Source organism: Panthera onca, chromosome A1, assembly GCF_046562875.1.
Source record: "Panthera onca isolate mPanOnc1 chromosome A1, mPanOnc1 haplotype 2, whole genome shotgun sequence".
NCBI classification, from domain to species: domain Eukaryota; kingdom Metazoa; phylum Chordata; class Mammalia; order Carnivora; family Felidae; genus Panthera; species Panthera onca.
The window spans coordinates 131,970,448-131,989,049 of NC_138339.1; the positions used below are offsets into that span (position 1 = coordinate 131,970,448).

Consider the following 18,602-nt stretch of genomic DNA (forward strand, 5'->3'; position numbering starts at 1 on the left):
CAGAAATCTGTTTCTTATTAGGCACTGACGCCTATTTGAAAAAAAATCCTTACTTTCTCAACATGCTTTAAAAAAATGGACAGGAGGAGAGGAGTTAATACATACCTTAAAAATACGGTCATTATTTATTTCAGTCTGTTATACAAAGAGCTTGAACAATTTATTCACTGGAAAAACCTCTTCATAAACTCTGTCAAATATGCAAATTATGAAAACAAATATAATATGTGCTAACCTCTAGGACTAATATTTAGAAATTGGGTTTCTAGTTTGTAGAAAGATGGATTTCCTTGTACTTTCATTCCTTTTTTAAGTGTGGCACAGATTCTAGATTTATGTAACAAAACAGCTACATACGTGAATTTTAAAGTCACAATTTACTACACATTATCACTTTCTTTACTCTTGTAAAAGTTCAATCTGTCATACATCTGGCATACATATCCATTCTTTGACGTGAATAAATTAATTCTGTACTGGTAATTGTTTTGAGAATTGTCTCACCTCTTGGAAAACTCAGTAACATTCTGTGATACTCCTAAAATCGAATAGGAATTTCTAATTTACAGAGTAGTTGCACTAGGCAGAAAAACGGCCCCAAAATATATTCATATCAAGTTCCTGAAACTTATGAATGTTACCTTATTTGGATAAAAGGGTCTTTGCAGATGAACTAAATTAAGCATTGGGAAATGACATCATGCTGAATTATCTGGTTGGGTCCTGTATTAGTCATTAGTCAGCGTTCTCCAGTGAAATAGAATAAATATAATATGTATAAATAGAGAAAGAGAGAGAGGTTTAAGGGATTGACTCATGCAGTTGTAGGGTCTGGCAAGTCTGAAATCTGTAGAGCAGGCTGAAAATTCAGGTAAGACTTAACACAGTCTTAAGTCTCAAATTAGGAGGGCATGCCAGCATGCTGGAAACTCAGGCAGGTTTTTTATGTTACAGCCTTGAAAACAGAAATCTTTCTTCAGAAAACCTCAGCTTTTGCTCTTGAGGGCTTCAGCTAAAAACATGAGGCCCACCCACATTATTGAGGATAATCTTGAAGTCAACTGATTACAAATGTTAATCACATCTACAAAACACCTACGCTAGATACATCCAGACTAGCAGTTGACCAAACAACGGAGCATCAGAGCCTTGCCAGGTTTACACATAAAATTAACCCAAGTGTCCTTAAGGACGCACAGAAAAGAAAAGACAGAAAAAAAGCCCTATGAAGACAAAGCAGAAAGCAGTGGCCACAAGCCAAGGAAGGTGACAATAACCAGAAGCTAGAAGTGGTGAAGAACAGATTCAATCCTGGAGCCTCAGAGGGAGTGCCCTACCAACATCCTGATTTTAGAAGTCCGGCCTCCAGAACTGTAAGAGAACAAATTTCTGTTGCTTTAAGGCACCCAGTTTGTGGGATAGACTGTAACAGCCACAGAAAACTAATTCAGTAGCTATAAATAGAAAATTAATATCTACCTCATCTCAGAAAATTGCTTTTAGCCATTTAATCTAAACTTCTTCTCATGTCATTTTAGGATATGATAATAGGATTTTTATCATCCCCTGTCCATCTTTTATCTTCCCACACCTAAAGGATAATTAACTGATACAATATTTTTAAAGCAATGAGAGTCTTGCATCTAGATCTGATAATAAAAAGTAATTTGATCAATGGACACAGACGGTTAAATACAGTGTTAGCATGGAAAAAGAAAATCAGAAATTGAAGATATTATCCAGAGTCATGACAGGTATGGAAAAGAAGGAATATATAAGGAGAGTCATTCCATGGCCGTTAGAGTGGAAGGAATACAATGAGAGGTACTTAAAGGAAGAGCCACTAAGATTTAGTTGCCTGCTGAATGAATGGATGGAAGAGATTAGGATTGGGTGATTAGGAACACAAAAGCACATCTGAGAAGGAAATTGGTGTGTGGCTATGTGTGCTAACGCAGGGGGAGTAAGGGGAGGGTTGGCGGAGATGATAGGTGGAGGGAAAGAAACATACATGAGGACTTAAGTTTAAAGTATATTGAATTTGAGGGGTTGGATAAACATCTTGGTATGAATATTTTCATCAACAGAGAGTTAACCCTGAAGAAGACACAAAAAGAAAGCAAGCCAAGAATTATAGACAATTCCAGGACTAGTCTTTTTATATTTACATTAAAGGGCATTGTCATTCAATGCATGTAAAGACTTAATGCAAACTTTTTCTTTTTTGCTATCAGCTCTGAAAATGAATAAAAATGCTACAAATAGTATCACTGAGCCATGCTATTAATGACAAATATTATTGTTATGGGAGTATGATAATATTTTCCTTCCCAAAGTAGCACATCACATATTTGGTACTTTTTATACTGATCCATCCAAAGGAAGGAAAATGATTTTAATTTCAGAAAACAATGATACTCATAAGAGGAATGACTGTTTAATTTCCATGTTTCCTAATAAGAATTGGGGGAGTTATTTGCAATCATTTATGACACATGATGTCATAACCATAAAATATATTTTACAAACAACTTCAGAAATCATTTCATTTTATACAGTCTAAGAACTTCAGCTTCCCCCAAATTTCAGGTGATTTCCTTTAAAAGAAACACTAATTGCAAACACACACACACACACACACACACACAAACACATATATAGTCCTTCCATATATACAATAGTCATTGTTCCATGTGCTTTCTGTGTATTGACCCATGTGGTCCTCTTAACAATCATATCAAGTGGATAAAATTATTATTCCTAGTTTATATATGAGGACATGGAGTCACAGGGCAATTAAGGATCTTGCCCAAGGCCACAAAGCTAAGAAAGGGTTTACGCCAGGATTTTACACATGATCCCAGTCACTAAACTATACTCCTCTATGCTGTGCCTGCTATAAGTAAAGGCTGATATTCACTTTAGCAGAATGTAATAGGTATGTACACTTAGGTGCTTTCCTTTTTACATTTGTGGAAATGGCAACTGGCTGTAAAACAAAAATATCAATTATGAAAGTCAAGCTTCCATTTATCCTTTGCTTTTCTACTGAGATCAGTGAAGATTCACCTTTGGCTCCTTTTGAAATGCCTTTTCTTTCTTTCAAAGGAAATTCTGAAATTTCCTTTTTTCTTACACAGTGCTATTACCCAACTCTATCAAAGCTCTTTAAGCAAAAGAAAAAAAGCCCAAAGATGGGAACCATAATAAATGGAATGCTGTCATTTTAACAAAAGGGCAACGCATTTTAAATTGAACTGAACACTGAGATCTGTTAAATAAACTGCTCGAGTTTTTTTTTTCCTTTTAAACTTTTGCTTCTGATGAACCAGAACTTTCTTTAACTGGCTGAGTCAGAGAGTTTGTTTAAGAGCCAAATCAATGCCATCAGATACTTTCTGGGTCAATGAATTGTATCCAACCCAGCGAAATTAGGATGTGCAAAGGAAAGAAACTGCAGCATGAGGTTTTCAAGGCATGTCACCCAAACCTCAGATGGGGTATTGCAAGCATTCCCCTCTTCTGCTAAGGAGAATCTTAATAAGCACCAAATCGGAGGTGATGTTAATACTTAGGACGTCAAAAGGGAAAGAAAATCAACATCAATTCTCTTCACCCTTTCACATCTTTCTACTGGTATCATTTTTATCAAATGTCATTTCTTGGTGTTGGTGATGAGTTGCCACAATGACAGCTCTGCAAGGGAGGTATGAAAGTGTCACTGCCATCACCCTGCATGAGCTCAGACATTGAATAGATCATCTCGTCAAAATGCCCAGGACTCACTGGCACCCTGCTTGGAAAATTGAGTCCACTCACACCGTGGTGCTTCTGGCTGTTGTCGCTGTGCTACCAAGCTCCTGGGCAAACTCTCATCTGGGACGTGGAGGCAGCATTCAGATACTGTTAGGTGCTGTGTTCTCTCATCTGCTCATGCTGACTTTCTTCCCTTAAAGACATTATTTCATCCCACGAAAACAATTAAGACAGCTCAGTAAGCTAAGTAACAGTTGAAGAAACCCTCACGTCTCTTCCAACATTTCATTAGTACCAAAGAGCCAAGGACTTAAGATGTTTTCCACTTGCTTCCAACTCTTATTTCCAAATTTGTGAGTGAAAATCTTAGCTCACAAGGAAAAATCTATACTCTGTGGTATTAACGGACACATTCAGACACCAGGGCCACATATCATAAGCTAGAGAACGGAACAAAGATCTTATCTTTATAACACTTTTGTGGACTGCCAAACCCGCAGCTAAAAGTGACCCTTTTGACACGGGGCAAATATTAAATACCTACTGGGAGAGAAGAGGACAGTTAACAAAGCACAATTGTTTATCAAACAGAATTATGCAACTTGCATTCAAAACAATCAATGATGATCTCCCAGGTGAGAGTCAGAGCACAGGCTATACTTTACTTTCTCATCATAAAGCCCTACAAATGACATAAAACATAGAGACCCACAAGCAGACATGCTCCCAATAGGAGCATGAAAAGTAGTGGTATCAGATTGGAGCAGCGGGGGGAGTCTTCCACGTGTGCACATACATACACTTGGAGAAAGAACTATCATGTTCTCCCATCCGCATCTCCAGACTCCACTCACCCCCGTGGAACAGTAAATGTGGGTCTCAAGCAGCTGACTGCATTCTGGAGCAGCCCCATACTTAGAAGATAAACTACTAGTATACTCCCCAGCAGCAGAGCCTAACATCTCCTACAGTCACTAGAGGCTGGCTACCATAAAATGCTTCAGTAGTCACATAATATTAACAGCTACTATCTATTGGTACTAAACATTTCATTACTCTCCTAACATTAAAAGTGAAGACTTATTGGGTGGTAGGGGTAAGGTAAGGGGGTAGCCTGCCTTCCAAAAGCTTTGCATATATTCATCATCTAATTATCACAAAAACCCTGTGAGGTAGGGATATAACTTCCTGCATTATATACATGAGGAAACTGAAACACAGAAATGTCAAGTCACATCCTAGGCCATGGGGCTCTGGACTTCATGCTCTTAACCACTTCACTAAACCTTTTCTTGAGCTAACAAAAAAAATCTCAATGACGAAGGTGCGCACACAGGAAAACCAACACCGTGAAAAACAGGTAATAAATATTAATAAGTATGGAAACAAAGTTAACAGAAAAATCTGTTCAAGAATTTAGATTAAGTATAATTAATGTCATCAGGGAAATAAGAGGCTGTAACATCCATAGCAAAGAATTGACTAGTTTGCAGAGAAATGACAAGAATGATCATTGACATTTAAATCCCATTGGACAAGCTATATAAGAGAATGGGCACAGCTGAGGAACAAACTGGAATGAATCAAGGAATCCTCACAGAAGCAGTTAAAAATACAAAGACACAGAAAGAATGAAAGGGAAGCCAAAGGATATCAAGGACTGAGTCCAATATTTGACAATAGGCTTTGCAGAAAGAGAAGAGAATAAAACAAGGGAACATGTAAATAAAACAAAATGTTCCAAAACTCAGGAAAGTTTTAGAGTCTCAGATTTACAAGTCCCAGTGAATGCTGGGTAAATGAGTAAAATGGACACATCTTGACACATTATGACAAACTTTTCAGATTTACTAAATGCTTGCATTTTCACTGCTTTTGGTCACCTCCAAGTTAATGTAACTAAGACTTGTATCTCAAACTGAGCTTATCTAATGTAAACAGACACATTTTAATTTCCCCATTTCTGTCACCAACATTAATATTCTTCCAATCCCCCAGTCTCCAAATGCAATGCCTTCTTTAACGTTTTCCTGACCGCTGCTCTGCTGCTGACTGAATCATGACCCCTGCAAAGTTAAATGTTGAAATTTTAACACTCAAAGTGATGATTTTTGAAGATGAGGCCTCTGAAAGAAAAAGAGTGTCAGATGAGGTCATGAGGGCAGGGCACTCATGATGGGATTAGTGCCCTTATAAGCAGAAACACCAGAGAGTTTGTGCACACGCACGCTCTCGCACGCATGCTCACTCTCACTCTCTCTCTCCAATATAGTGAGAAGGCAGCTGTCTACAATCCAGGTAGAGAGTTCTTACCAGAACCTGAATATACTGGCATTCTGATTGCAAACTTGTAGCTCTAGAACTGTGAGAAAACATATTTCTGTTGTGTAAGCCACACTGTTTACGGGATTTTTGTTATGTAGGCCAAGCTGACAGAGACATTGACCATACTTACTCATTATCTAGGGCTCTTCTCATTATGAAGAACAGAAATTCACTCAGGTCAGTAGAGTCAATGTAAAGACATGTGAAGTGATAAAGGTGATGTAATCATATGGAAGTTCACAATTCAAAGACTTCACAAGCCTGAGCTCACAGTCAGGAACTGGAAGAGAGTTGTAGAACCAAGGCAGAATCTATAGATCTGAGACTCATCAACATAAGGAATGATCATCATTATTAAAATTCAATTCTATTCTATGAATTCCTTCTACAGATCTGCCTACCTGGCCTTGCTACCCTCCAGTGCACTAATTCTTATCTTTCATTCTATATCACTTCCCCTCAATCATAGTTCTTGATTCCTTATAACTTTGAGTTGCTGTGCCCCATTTTGGTCCTGACTCTGTCTCTGCCCTCATTGTCTATAACATTCCTTTGCTGCTTAAAATCAACCACATCCTAGCTCTGGTTTTACTGACTTAGCGTTCCTATAGTCCTATTCTCCTTTAGCAGGTAGAGCATGTAAATAGTAGCTATTTTTCCTTTCACAACAAACTCTGTTCTAATTTCTCAATTTAGCGCAAGGAAAATAGCTTACTCTCCCCCCATGCTGACTTTATGGAACAGAAGAACCTTATTTCCTCCCATTTGTGAACTCTTAAGGAACAGACATGGTTGTGGACAATATCTCAATTACGGACATGCGAATATATGTAGGAAATGTTTTATTAGTGATTGATTGCTGGCTGTTGAAGAGAACTACCCAGTTATGCACTAATTAATAAGTGTATCAAATAGCATTTTACCATGACATTTACAAAGAAAATCCTAATGGAGGAGTTTATCCTCATTCTTTATCAGTTAAGTAAGCTTAATCTGTAAGAAGAGTACTCTGACAGCCTCTCTTTCAATTAAAACAATATAGATTCCATGTCACATAAACACCTCGAAAGGTTTTTCCCAGAAGTCTAGTTAGACTTCCTAACGTTTGAGGAGCTGCTACATGGGTAGCCTTTGGCTCTGTGTGACTTGTAAGGGAACATCTGAGAATGATTTCTTGTTCTTTTTCATGGCATGTGCCAGCTATTTGTCGGCAAAATGTGTGCGGACACATCTTTAACAAATTATTTTCTTTCACAAGAGAGCCCTGTACTACGCAAGCATGTTCCCAGCTGACATAAAGGGAAGCGCCAGTCTCTGTCAATGAAAGCATTAAAATATATATATATAGATATATATATATATATCAATAAATATATATTGATATATATATATAGATATATATATATATATTTATATATATATATTGATATATATATATATATATATATCTTCTTGGAGCGATAATTTCTTTCCAACCATGAAAACCAAAATTCCCAACGCTGGCCAGATAACTGTCATATTTTATCAGTTATTTAGAAATTCTACACCAAGTTCTAAAGTGAGAGGTTAAAGATTTATTAACACATCTGACAACGGAGGGTCAGATTATAAATGTTGTCAATTATGCAACCACGATCCCATCTCTTTCCCTGCAACTGTGGGAATGGGAAATTAGGGCCGACTAAAGGGTTTGGCTCATAATCCAAGTCTTCATATGTATCCTTACCATCTCACCCCAATGCTGAAAGAAGTTGGGGCAAGATAAGAACTTGGAGAAAAGGTAAATAACAAGAGTAAAGAAGAAAAAGGAAAAAAAAAAACAGAGGAGAAGCAAGAGAAAGAAAGGGAAAAAAAAAAAAAAAAAAAAAAAAAAAGGAGAAATGTGCCAGGGTAATTTACCCAGATCTGGACATCGTGTGTTCCCTAATTGAAGACAGGAATACACTTAGAGACCTGCAGAGACAAGGCTCTGTCTGCCCAGTTCTGCCTCCACCGCAAGCTGAGCTCCACACATTCGAGGGGACGTAGAATAAAAAGAATCACATCTGCTGAAGTAATTATATGTAGGGTGATCATTTTTCAGGGACACACGTTGAAAATTAGTGTAGAAAGCAGCTATATATTTTACTTTATATTAACAAAACTACTTTTTAAACTTTTCCCTCCTGTATTGTTTTGCTTCTCTCTCTTTTATATTTTTTATTATTTTTTAATGTTTATTTATTTTGAGAGACTGTGCACGTGCATGAGTGGGGGAGGGGCAGAGAGCGAGGGAGAGAGAGAATCCCAAGCAGACTCCATGCAAGGAGCCCAACACAGGGAGTTTCCTTCTCTTTTAAAGCCCTATGTTTGCAAAGGAGATAAAGCTATCCTTCATTTAAATTTTTCTTTATTTTAAGAAATCTCTACCCTGAGATGAAGAGCCTCATGCTCTTCCCACTGAGCCAGCCAGATGCCCCAGGTTGTGCTTTATTTAAACTGAAGAAGGGAAGAAAAAGAATGGCTACTCCTTAGATTTGCAAGTTAAAAGAAACAAAAACGTGGCAACATAGTCTATTCCGTAAGCACATACAGTGAAACGCTACACTGAAATATGAGTTTACAAAAGCAATTAAACAACTACACATCTCTACATGTATGAAACAACAGTAGCAAGGTATCTGATTTGATGAGATAATGACAGAAGGGAAAAGGGCTGCAGATGTTAACGGGTTGGTCTTTATTTCTCGTTTCTAGAGTTCAAATGCAATTAGATATTATTGTTGCTTTGCCATTAGTGAGAGTTCAGTATGTGGCTGAGGGTTTTCAGAATACACTCTGTAAGAATTATGTTATCTTTGAACTTTATTCACCTCAGCTGAAACCAACAGGAATTTTCCTGTTATAAAGAAGTGGGATCTGGACAGAAAAAAACCTGGAGGATGAACAGAGGATTATGAAGATCTTCAGGTGGCCAATGAATTACTTATCTCAACTCTTTTGGGAAATAGTTTTTTCCTATATAAAGTATTTAACTTGTAATTGGTCAGATCCTTGTATTTGTAAGATCCTGTGGCTGGAGGCATCTGTCTGGTTTGTCTTGATATCATACTCAGAGCACTTTATATGGTAAACCATATGGTATATGGTACTTTATACACAGTAGATAAAAAAAATAAGTGTTCGTTGAATGAATAAATGACTCCTCCCCATTCCTAAAAGTAGTTAAATCTTAATGGAGAAATATCAGATAACAGGTGAGGTGAGCTAAAGTCATTTCATGTGATTATGAAAGATCACGTTGGTCAAAGACAAAACTAAAACTATTTCCTCTCTTATTTTTATTATCCCAAGGTTTCTGCAGAACCAGATCTTACAACTTCTCAAATAAACTTTTAAATTTGACTTATTTTATTTTTGTTGTATTTACAGAAGATATGGGAATACCTGTACTCACTGAAACAGAATAGGAGAAACAATGCCATGTTTTAAACTTTTAATGATTTTAGTAAATCTTATAGTTAATTTAATAATGAATTTTAAAAATCTAATTTCTTCCAAACAGATAATAGGCAAATACACTGAACTTGTTTACAAGTAAGCTGGCACCTAAAAGGTCACAAAAAATCTGAATTTCTAGACCGTTTAATACTGAATTCAAAAACTAAAATTCTGATTTCATATGGAGGTCTCTGAAGATTATTTATTGATGCTTAGATCTCCCATTTGTTTGTGAGGTCTGCCCGACACGCTGCTCCTGAGATTAGGTTCCCTGGTCTTCCATTGTAGGTGGTTAGAGTGTTACAATTGCCAACTGATTGTATCTTTTAGATGGTAAGTTCATTCAAATCAAGATACATGTCATATTTAATATTGTATCTGTAGGAACAGCTTCCCTCAAATTAGCTGTTCAACAGATATTTGTGATAATCACAAGATCAACTCTATTAGCCTACAAGCTTAAGGTCATGGTAAAAATATCAAGTTTGGAAGCACCTTAATAATGAGCAAGGTTTTTTTTTTTTTTTCTTTCAAGATGAACATCCAGCCATCTCTTCAAACCTTAACCAGTTACTGTAGCATACATAGCACAAATGGCATTTGGTTTTTAACCAGTTTAAATTTTGATACAAATAACATAGTTCCCCTTCATTTCTATGCTACATTGCTTCCCTATCTTCAAGGAGATTAGGATGCAAGAAATCTAAGTTTCAAATGCAGTGTCATTTGTACTTAAATATAATGTGATAATAATAAAGGGGCCTCCCTGGGCCAGTACTTTTTTTCCCCTTTGATGAGGTAATTTTAAAGACATTAGTATAATAACATGAGTTGTAATAGTTGTTTCCCACTCTGTAGCCTTAGCAGCCTTGGTAGAGTTGAGACTGTTACTTTTACAAAATGGGCAGTAAAGGAGACTGAAGTCGTAACAAATGAGACACGGTTGTCGAGAGCTCAGCAGGGCTAGACATTCATGAGCGTTCATTCCCTTTACTGCTGGCCCTGCCATTGAGCGCAGGGAATTTTCCATAAACAATCAGGTTCGAAGCATACATTGGCAGAGTTGGGAACCTTGATCCATTCTGAGTGAGCAAAGGGTATTCATATTTGCTGACATAAGAGTGACATATTTTCTGTCTCAGATGACTCACCAGATTTCACAGGATCCAGACGGAAGGAAGCTAATTAAGAGAGGAGTGCATAAGGCTTCCACATTCTTCACCGCTAATAACAATCCCAAAGCCAGGGCATCGCCATATACTCTCATGGAGAGTACCAAATCTTCCACAGCAGATTAATTTCCAGGGATACAGACAGAACGGATTAGTCTTCCTTCCACAGTAATGCTCTCAGGACAAATTTCATCTTGCCCCACATCCCTGGCCACCAGCAAAAAGCAAACCTCTCAGATCCTGTTGCCCTACCTTTAATGCATAGTTTGTCCTGTGTACATGTGCTAAATCTCCACTCCTCTACTCTTTTCTCAATGCTCCAATGTGCCCTATAAAACACTGTACCCATGATCGCTAAACTTTCCTCTACCCTCAATCTCTTCTTTAATATTTCATTCACCTAGCTATACCTAAATTGCAATGTACCCTGAGCACATTGTTTTTGTCATTTATGTTAACCAGCCTGCCCTAGAAAAGCCTTTAAAATTCCTTTGAGTATGGCCAAACACAAAGTTATATTAGTTTCAGGTGTACAAAATAGCGATTCAATGTGTCTCTATGTTATGCTCACCACAAATTTACATACAACACTTTTACAATACCAATGATTGTATTTCCTACGCTGTGCCCTTCACTCCCATAATTTATTCATTCCATAACCTGAAGTCTGAATCTTCCACTCCCTTCACCCATTTTCCCCATCTTCCCCACACTCCCTCCTCTAGCAACCATCAGATTGTTCTGTATTTGCAGGTCTGATTTTGCTTTTTGTTTGTTTATTCATGTGTCTTACTTTTTAGATTCCACATATAAGTGGATCCATATGGTATTTGTCTTTCCCTAAGTTATTTCACCTTGCATAACACCCTCTAGGTCCATCCATGTTGCCACAAATGGTAAGATCTCATCCGTTTTAATGACTGCATAATATTCCTTTCTCTCTCTTTCTGTCTCTCTCTGTATGTGTGTGTGTGTGTGTGTGTGTGTGTGTGTGTGTGTGTGAGAGAGAGAGAGAGAGAGAGAGAGAGAGAGAGATAGAGAGAGAGAGAGAGATAGAGAGAGAGAGAGAGATATAGAGAGAGAGATATCAATCTTTATCTGTTCATCTATCAATGAATACTTTGGTTTTCATATCTTATCCATATCTTGGCTACTGTAAATAAATGTACCATGTATCTTTTGGAATCATTGTTTTTGTTTTCTTTGGATAAATACCTACTAGTGGAATTATGGGGTCTTATGATATTTCTATTTTTAATTTTTTGAGGAAGTTTCATGGCATTTTTCATAATGGTACTATCAATTTACATTCCCACCAACAATGCACGACAGTTCCTTTTTTCCCCACATATTCGCCTACACTTATTTCTTATCTTTTTTATTTTAGCCATCCTAGGGAATGCTTTTTTATTTTCTTTTTATATTCTACCTGTTTCAGGGCCAGGAAGTGTTAATGAGTATTTTGCTTCCCCATTTGTAATTTAGCGAGTCCCACTAAAATCCCTAATTCCTAATGCCACCCAAATATGTCACCCATTATACCTTCTCACCAGTGTCATTTATCAAAGGTGGGTCATTCATTGACAACATAGGTATCTTCTTCTCTGCCACCCTTCTGAGTGACATCGACATGTGAATATCCATCCAACACCCTGATGTCTTAATGCCTTGATTTCATCACCCAATAATCTTTTTCTATTCCGCTTCTCAGCCTCCACTCTCAAAGTAACGTCCCAGTTCTGGTTTTCATCTGGAAATATGCCACTTCCTCCATCTGGCATATAGGCATCTTACTCTGACTACACCCTTCTAAACTTTTCATTTACTCAAATATATAATTTTAAAGTTCTACTACCTCATAATGATTTTCACTGACCCTTCCACATTTTCACTGCCTATTACCATCCTCTGAGATTCACTTATTTCCTTACATGGCTTTAATTCCATGGTCCATCATTATACTCACTGCCTCATAAATATTTCCAATGTCTTGGCCACCCAGAAAAATCCTGACCTAGTTTCAACAAAGTTTTCTGTCATTATCTGCATCTGTATTCGAGCATCTAACACTGCTGGAAGAAATCACACAATGGTACCACATTTGATTCACAACAACAAACATCACACAGCACTCAGAATTGCCAGAATATTCTTTTAAGTTGTTTCCTAATAAACTCAATTTTCTACTCTTAAAAATTATTATTTAACACGTTTTATTCTCTAAACTGTCCTAGTTCCTGCTCCTACTCATTCTTACTCAGTGATTATACTTTCATTATTATTATTTTGAGAAAGAGAGAGAGAGAGAGAGAGAGAGAGAGAGAGAGAGAATGTATGTGTGCACGTGAGTGGGGGAGGGAAAGAGAATAAGAATTTTAGGCAGGCTCCATGCTAAGTATGGAGCCTGAGGCAGGGCTAGATGTGGGGCTCAATCTCATGACCATGAGATCATGGCCTGAGCCTAAATCAAGAGTCGGATGTTTAACCAACTGAGCCAACCAAGTGCCCCAGATTATACCTTTTATTTTACTGAGAGCACAGAAGCTATCGGTGAGGATACTCCATTTTCCTATCAGTGGATTAATAAATCTGCCTGTATGTGTGCCCATCTTCTGTGCCTTCCCTCTCGTCACTATGGAGGAGTTTTCTTCTTTTACTAACGGCCGATTTTTCCAGTTGGGCTCTAGATCCATCTTCTCTTGTTTCCTCTAGGATTTTGTTCTTATAAAATAATATCTTCACCTTGTACCATGAATTTTTCCTTTCTATTAGGTCACCTAATCAGTATGCAAAAACATGGCTAAGAATTTTATATCTTTAAAAAATACGTATCTCCTTTGACCTCATATTCTCTCCAGTATCTATTTTTCTTCTCCCTGCTTCCAAGCAAAGTTTGACTTAACTTTCTTTCTGTCCCTTTTTTCTCCTACTAATCATGCCTCAGGACACTCCAATCTGATGTCAGTCTACCATGCTCTCTGAAACTTCTCATCAAGGTCACCTCCAAAAACCCATGCTAACCTCAATCACATTATCTCTCCCTTCACCTTCTAGCCACAGCGGACACAGCTGACCTCCTTCCCGCCTTTCTTGAAACATTCTAGTCTGTTGCTCTCCATGGTACTGCACTTGCTGGTTTTCATCCGGCACTATTAGCAACTCCTTGGTATCATTTCCTTGTTCTTTCTCCTCTACTTGACCTCCAAATGATGGAAGTTCTCCCTAAGTTTTCCTGGACCTTTCACATTTTCCCACTCTGTGCTGTCTTCTTTAAGTAACCTTAACCGATCCCAGGCCTTTAATTGCCATCTATATACACTCTACCCATGTACATCTATATACACATATATTTTAGTTTATGTATTTCCAACTCGGATCTATTCTTTAAGCTATAGTCTCCAGCCAGTCGTGCATGTAACACCTCCATACTGATATCTACCATGAATTGCAACCTCAGCATGGCCAAATCCGAGTTTTGATTCATGCCTTGATACTGCCCCCCAGTCCAACCTCTCTCCAGCCTCCACCTCCTCAATAAATGACACCACCATAAATGCAGTTTTTCTTAAAAAAAAAGAAAGAAAGTAATCCTTAATTTGTATCCTCTTTCTAATTTAGCAAGTCCCACTGGTTTTATCTCCAAAAGTATCACTAAGCCATCAATTTTCATCTATTGCCACTGTCACCACATTCATCTGCATGCATCTCGGCAGCCTAACTAATCTCCCCTGCTTCCACCCTTGTTCCCCCATCATAATTTTCCAGACAGAGCCGTGGAGTCTCATAAAAACACTAATTAGAATACAATGCTGCCATGCTTAAAAAATTCTAAATGACTTTCTACTCTTCTGACAATGAAACCTTCACAACTGTCTACAATACCTTGTGAGATGTGGGCCCTGCCTACCCGTCTGGCCTCATGCTCCACAATCTCACCTTTGCCTGGTATGCCCTGGTGACCTGGCCTTCTTGCCTTGCCTCAACTCCAGCTATCACACCTAGCCATGGCAGGTTCCTCACTCAGCAGCTCGCTTCAAGTAGCCTCTTCCTATTACTTTCTGTCCCATCACCTATTTAACTGTCTTCAATGCATTTTTAAGATTCACATTTATCTTGTTTGCTTTCTGGTTTATTTGACTCCTCTAACAGGTCATCAGTTTCACAAGAGCAGGGATCTGCTCTCCTGTTAACCTCAATGATCCCAGCACTCAGCAGGGTGAAGAGCACAGAGTAGGTGCTCAATAAATATTTGCTTAATGAGCAAAATGAATGAAGTATGAGATCACCAAATTCATGTTCCAAGTTCTGATTTAGGGTATATCATTTATTACAGAAGCCCAAAGCTGAAAAAAGAAGCCATGCATGGTGAAATGTTTTTTTAACATAAAAATACACTGCTCTTGAATCTAGAATTAAATGGTAACTAAATGCAGAAGCCAATATTTTCCTCCAAGTTAAGTTTTAAAGGCTGATCTTTTTCCAAGATTTTGAGCACAACCATAAACATGGTAAAATTTGTACATACATCAGGTGGTTTTCCAAAGATATCTCCAACTACTTCTGCTTCATGAAATCAAATGCAATAAACAGATAACCAGCATTATATGTGATATATTCCATGTTAGAAGGCAAAACACTGTGAAGTGGTACAACAAATGATACTTGTGCTGTCACTGCCCTCCACTGAAGATGGATTTGGAGGGAGTGTGTACCTTAAACCTGTCTGCCAAAACAGAAAATGCAAAGAGACCTATGTAGGTAATATTGTGATATCAGGGAAATATCTCAAGTAAATTGCTGCCTATCTCCAATTCCTAGGTCCTCAATTCTTTGGACATCTGAATCCATTCAAAACCCTCCTTCCGATCTCTATGCCTTTGTCAAAATGTATCTTTGGGAAAAGTTCTGATGAATCACCCACCTGGTATTATAAATTGTAGGATAAGCCTATTTGAACATTTCATAGAATCTGAACATTTAACAGTAAAGTTCCCTTTCAGCACAGGAAACAAAACAAAGTATAAAAAACAACAAAAAGCAATTTAAAAAAAAAATTTTAATGTTTATTTCTGAGAGAGAGAGAGCTAGAGAGAGAGAAAGAGCAAGCTGGGGAGGGGCAGAGAGAGAGAGAGAGGGGGAGACACAAAATGCAAAGCAGGCTCCAGGCTCTGAGCTGTCTGCACAGAGGCCAACACAGGGCTCGAACCCACGAACCACGAGATCATGACCTGAGCCAAAGTCGGGATGCTCAACTGACTGAGCCACCCAGGCGCACCCCTCCCCCAAATAATCTTTTAAAAAGGGAGATTTTTGCATTTCTGACCCAGTTAGTGGAGGCAATGTTGAATGAAGAAGGCCTGCTTATTAACGTAAAGTTTCTATAACAAGATTTTGTATCAACATTAAGGAAAACATCTCAGTCTGCTCACTGGGTCAGCAGTATTTCTACATAAGTTTCATGTTTTAGGATAACTACCTGAGGCCAGCTATTTGACTCCCTGTAATCAAAGCTGGTTGTGTCATTTCCTGAGGTAGAATTCTGTAGGTTACTATCATGAGCCTGCTGAGGAACCAGAAAATCAAACTCCTTTTCTGAGTACATTTTTGTATTTCTACTAATGAGGGTTATATAATATATGCCATTAAAACAAGCAGAAACTCCTCCAGGGTCCTACACCCTAGGAACAAAGTAATATATTAATGTTTATTGGGTATATGAAGAGGGAGGAAAATTAAAGACAGCAATGCCCCCCTTTGTCCCTTATTAACTCTATCCTGCTAACTGTAATGGTTATATATTACCCTACAGGGGAAGCAAATGATTAACTATATCTGTAAAGCATCATCATTTTAAAAATTACGAACAAAATCTTAAAAAGTATCTTTATCAAACTTAGGACATCAACACTATATATCTTAACCCAAAACAGGTAAGCACTGAAACGCTGTTTCATATATTCAGGGTGCTGATCAAAGTGATGAGCTATGTTTGTTACAAACAGTAGATAGAACTGATACCACAATGAGAATTTATCATTTTAAAATTCTAATAGGAGGTGCAAATAATTCAAAATTAGAGTGTAAGAATATTTATTTTGCCTTGATCTAATTAAAGATTTGCCTGAATAATTACTGTCTTGGGGGAAATGCATATTAGTTAGATGCTATGCTACAATAAATTTATATGCAAATTAAAATCTAGACAGTAGAAATGATATCTGGTAACAAAAGAGATTCTTGAATCTTAATTTCAAGCTTCCTTAAAATTTCATAGGAAGTTTTTTTATCATTTCTACCACTGTTACCCTTTCTGTGCTCTTCCCAATTTATAAAGACACAGGCATCCCTAAAAGATGTGTTAAAATTTTTTACATTTCTTAAAATTTATAATGCAATCACCATGCATTTAATTTCCATCAATGCACTGTTTATCTTCACCTATATTAAAATATAACTTCATGGCTTTCAAATTAAAAGACGACAGAAAACGAAAATTAAATGACCCACACGCCTGTATTTTAAAGCCACTATTTGTGCCTTTTTCATTGAGCCTCATCTTTACAGAATTAGGATACACTTTTTGAGAAAACACTCATTTTTATTATTCTGTCAGTTTAGTATGATGATTAGAGCTAAGTGGCGGATGGCTTTTTGTTCACATCTGGTGTCTCTTCCATTTGATACTAGCAACGTGATAGTGTAGGTGAATAAATGCAGCATTCACCTTTGTCTTCAGTTTTATTGCCTAGAGGCAGGTTCAGGTGTACATGCCTTATGAGGGGAGCGCTCTTGGGGAAAAGGAAGTAAGAGAAGCGTTTACAGCAGAAGGACCTAAGCTTGGTGTCCTCTACCTGGAGTCTAGCTCCAGCCTGACTGCTTGGGCAGCAATGGGTGTCATTGCACAGCAGAGTGCATTCCACCTTGAAGCAAAGGGGCCACCTTCTATATCCGGATGTCAGTCAGTCCTTGGGTCAGGAAGGAAGCATAACCTCTGAGAGGGGTAAGACAACTCTTGTTATGCCACGTGCAGTTCTCGAGAGAAAAAGACAGCTTGACCTGTTGGCAGTCAACACTTAGAGGAGCTTGCTGCCTGGCTCGATGATGGTACAGGTGGAGATCTCAACTCCATTGCAACAGCTCAGACAGTTAAAATCTTCATTAGCTGTCATATCTGTTAATCAGCACTGATTTTCTGCCATTCAAGAAATAGCCAATATTTTTGTTTGAGATTAATCAATACTACTTTCTCTTCTGAAAATAAATAGACCACTTTGTGTATTTAATTATATAGGTGGTGCCCCAAAGTGATCTGTATGCAATGCACACTGAAAGTGTTCAGGAAGAATACTGAAAGAACCACTTTTTCACTTTCTTCAAGAACTAATGTCAACTTAGGTTGACAACTATTCATTTAGGTATTTGATGTAGGATCAGTTTCTCTGAAACCTAACCATTTGCTCATTTTGAAGGCCCATGAAGTTTCAAATAGTTTGTCTTCCTAATTTCCATCATTATGGTAGCATATTATGATTTACAGCTTTCCATGACAGAATATTTAAAAAAACACTAGAGCCATAGAGGATTTATCACAGAACATTTGAGTAAATGTCCTGCTGATTTGAGACTTCCTCACCACTTCGAAATTAAATATGGTGAAAGAAAGGCAGTTTTGACAGTTCAAACCTTTTCACAGCCTCAAATTCACATTATTACATGTCTGAACAATTTGGGGGAGTACATTTTAGAATGAATACTTTGTCACACAATATGGAAATTGGTACTCTGGAAGCCTGATGACAATGTACTGCTGATAGCTGGACAAAGAAAGCTTTCCCTACGACTTGATTTCACACGTTATACTCGAAATGC

The 18,602-nt window shown here is 37.7% G+C and overlaps 1 protein-coding gene across 1 annotated transcript in view; it reads right to left on the reverse strand.

Annotated features, from left to right (window-relative positions):
- The window catches only part of CHSY3 (chondroitin sulfate synthase 3), a 280,034-nt gene that overhangs the window by 135,109 nt on the left and 126,323 nt on the right, over positions 1-18,602 (reverse strand). The window lies entirely within an intron of this gene.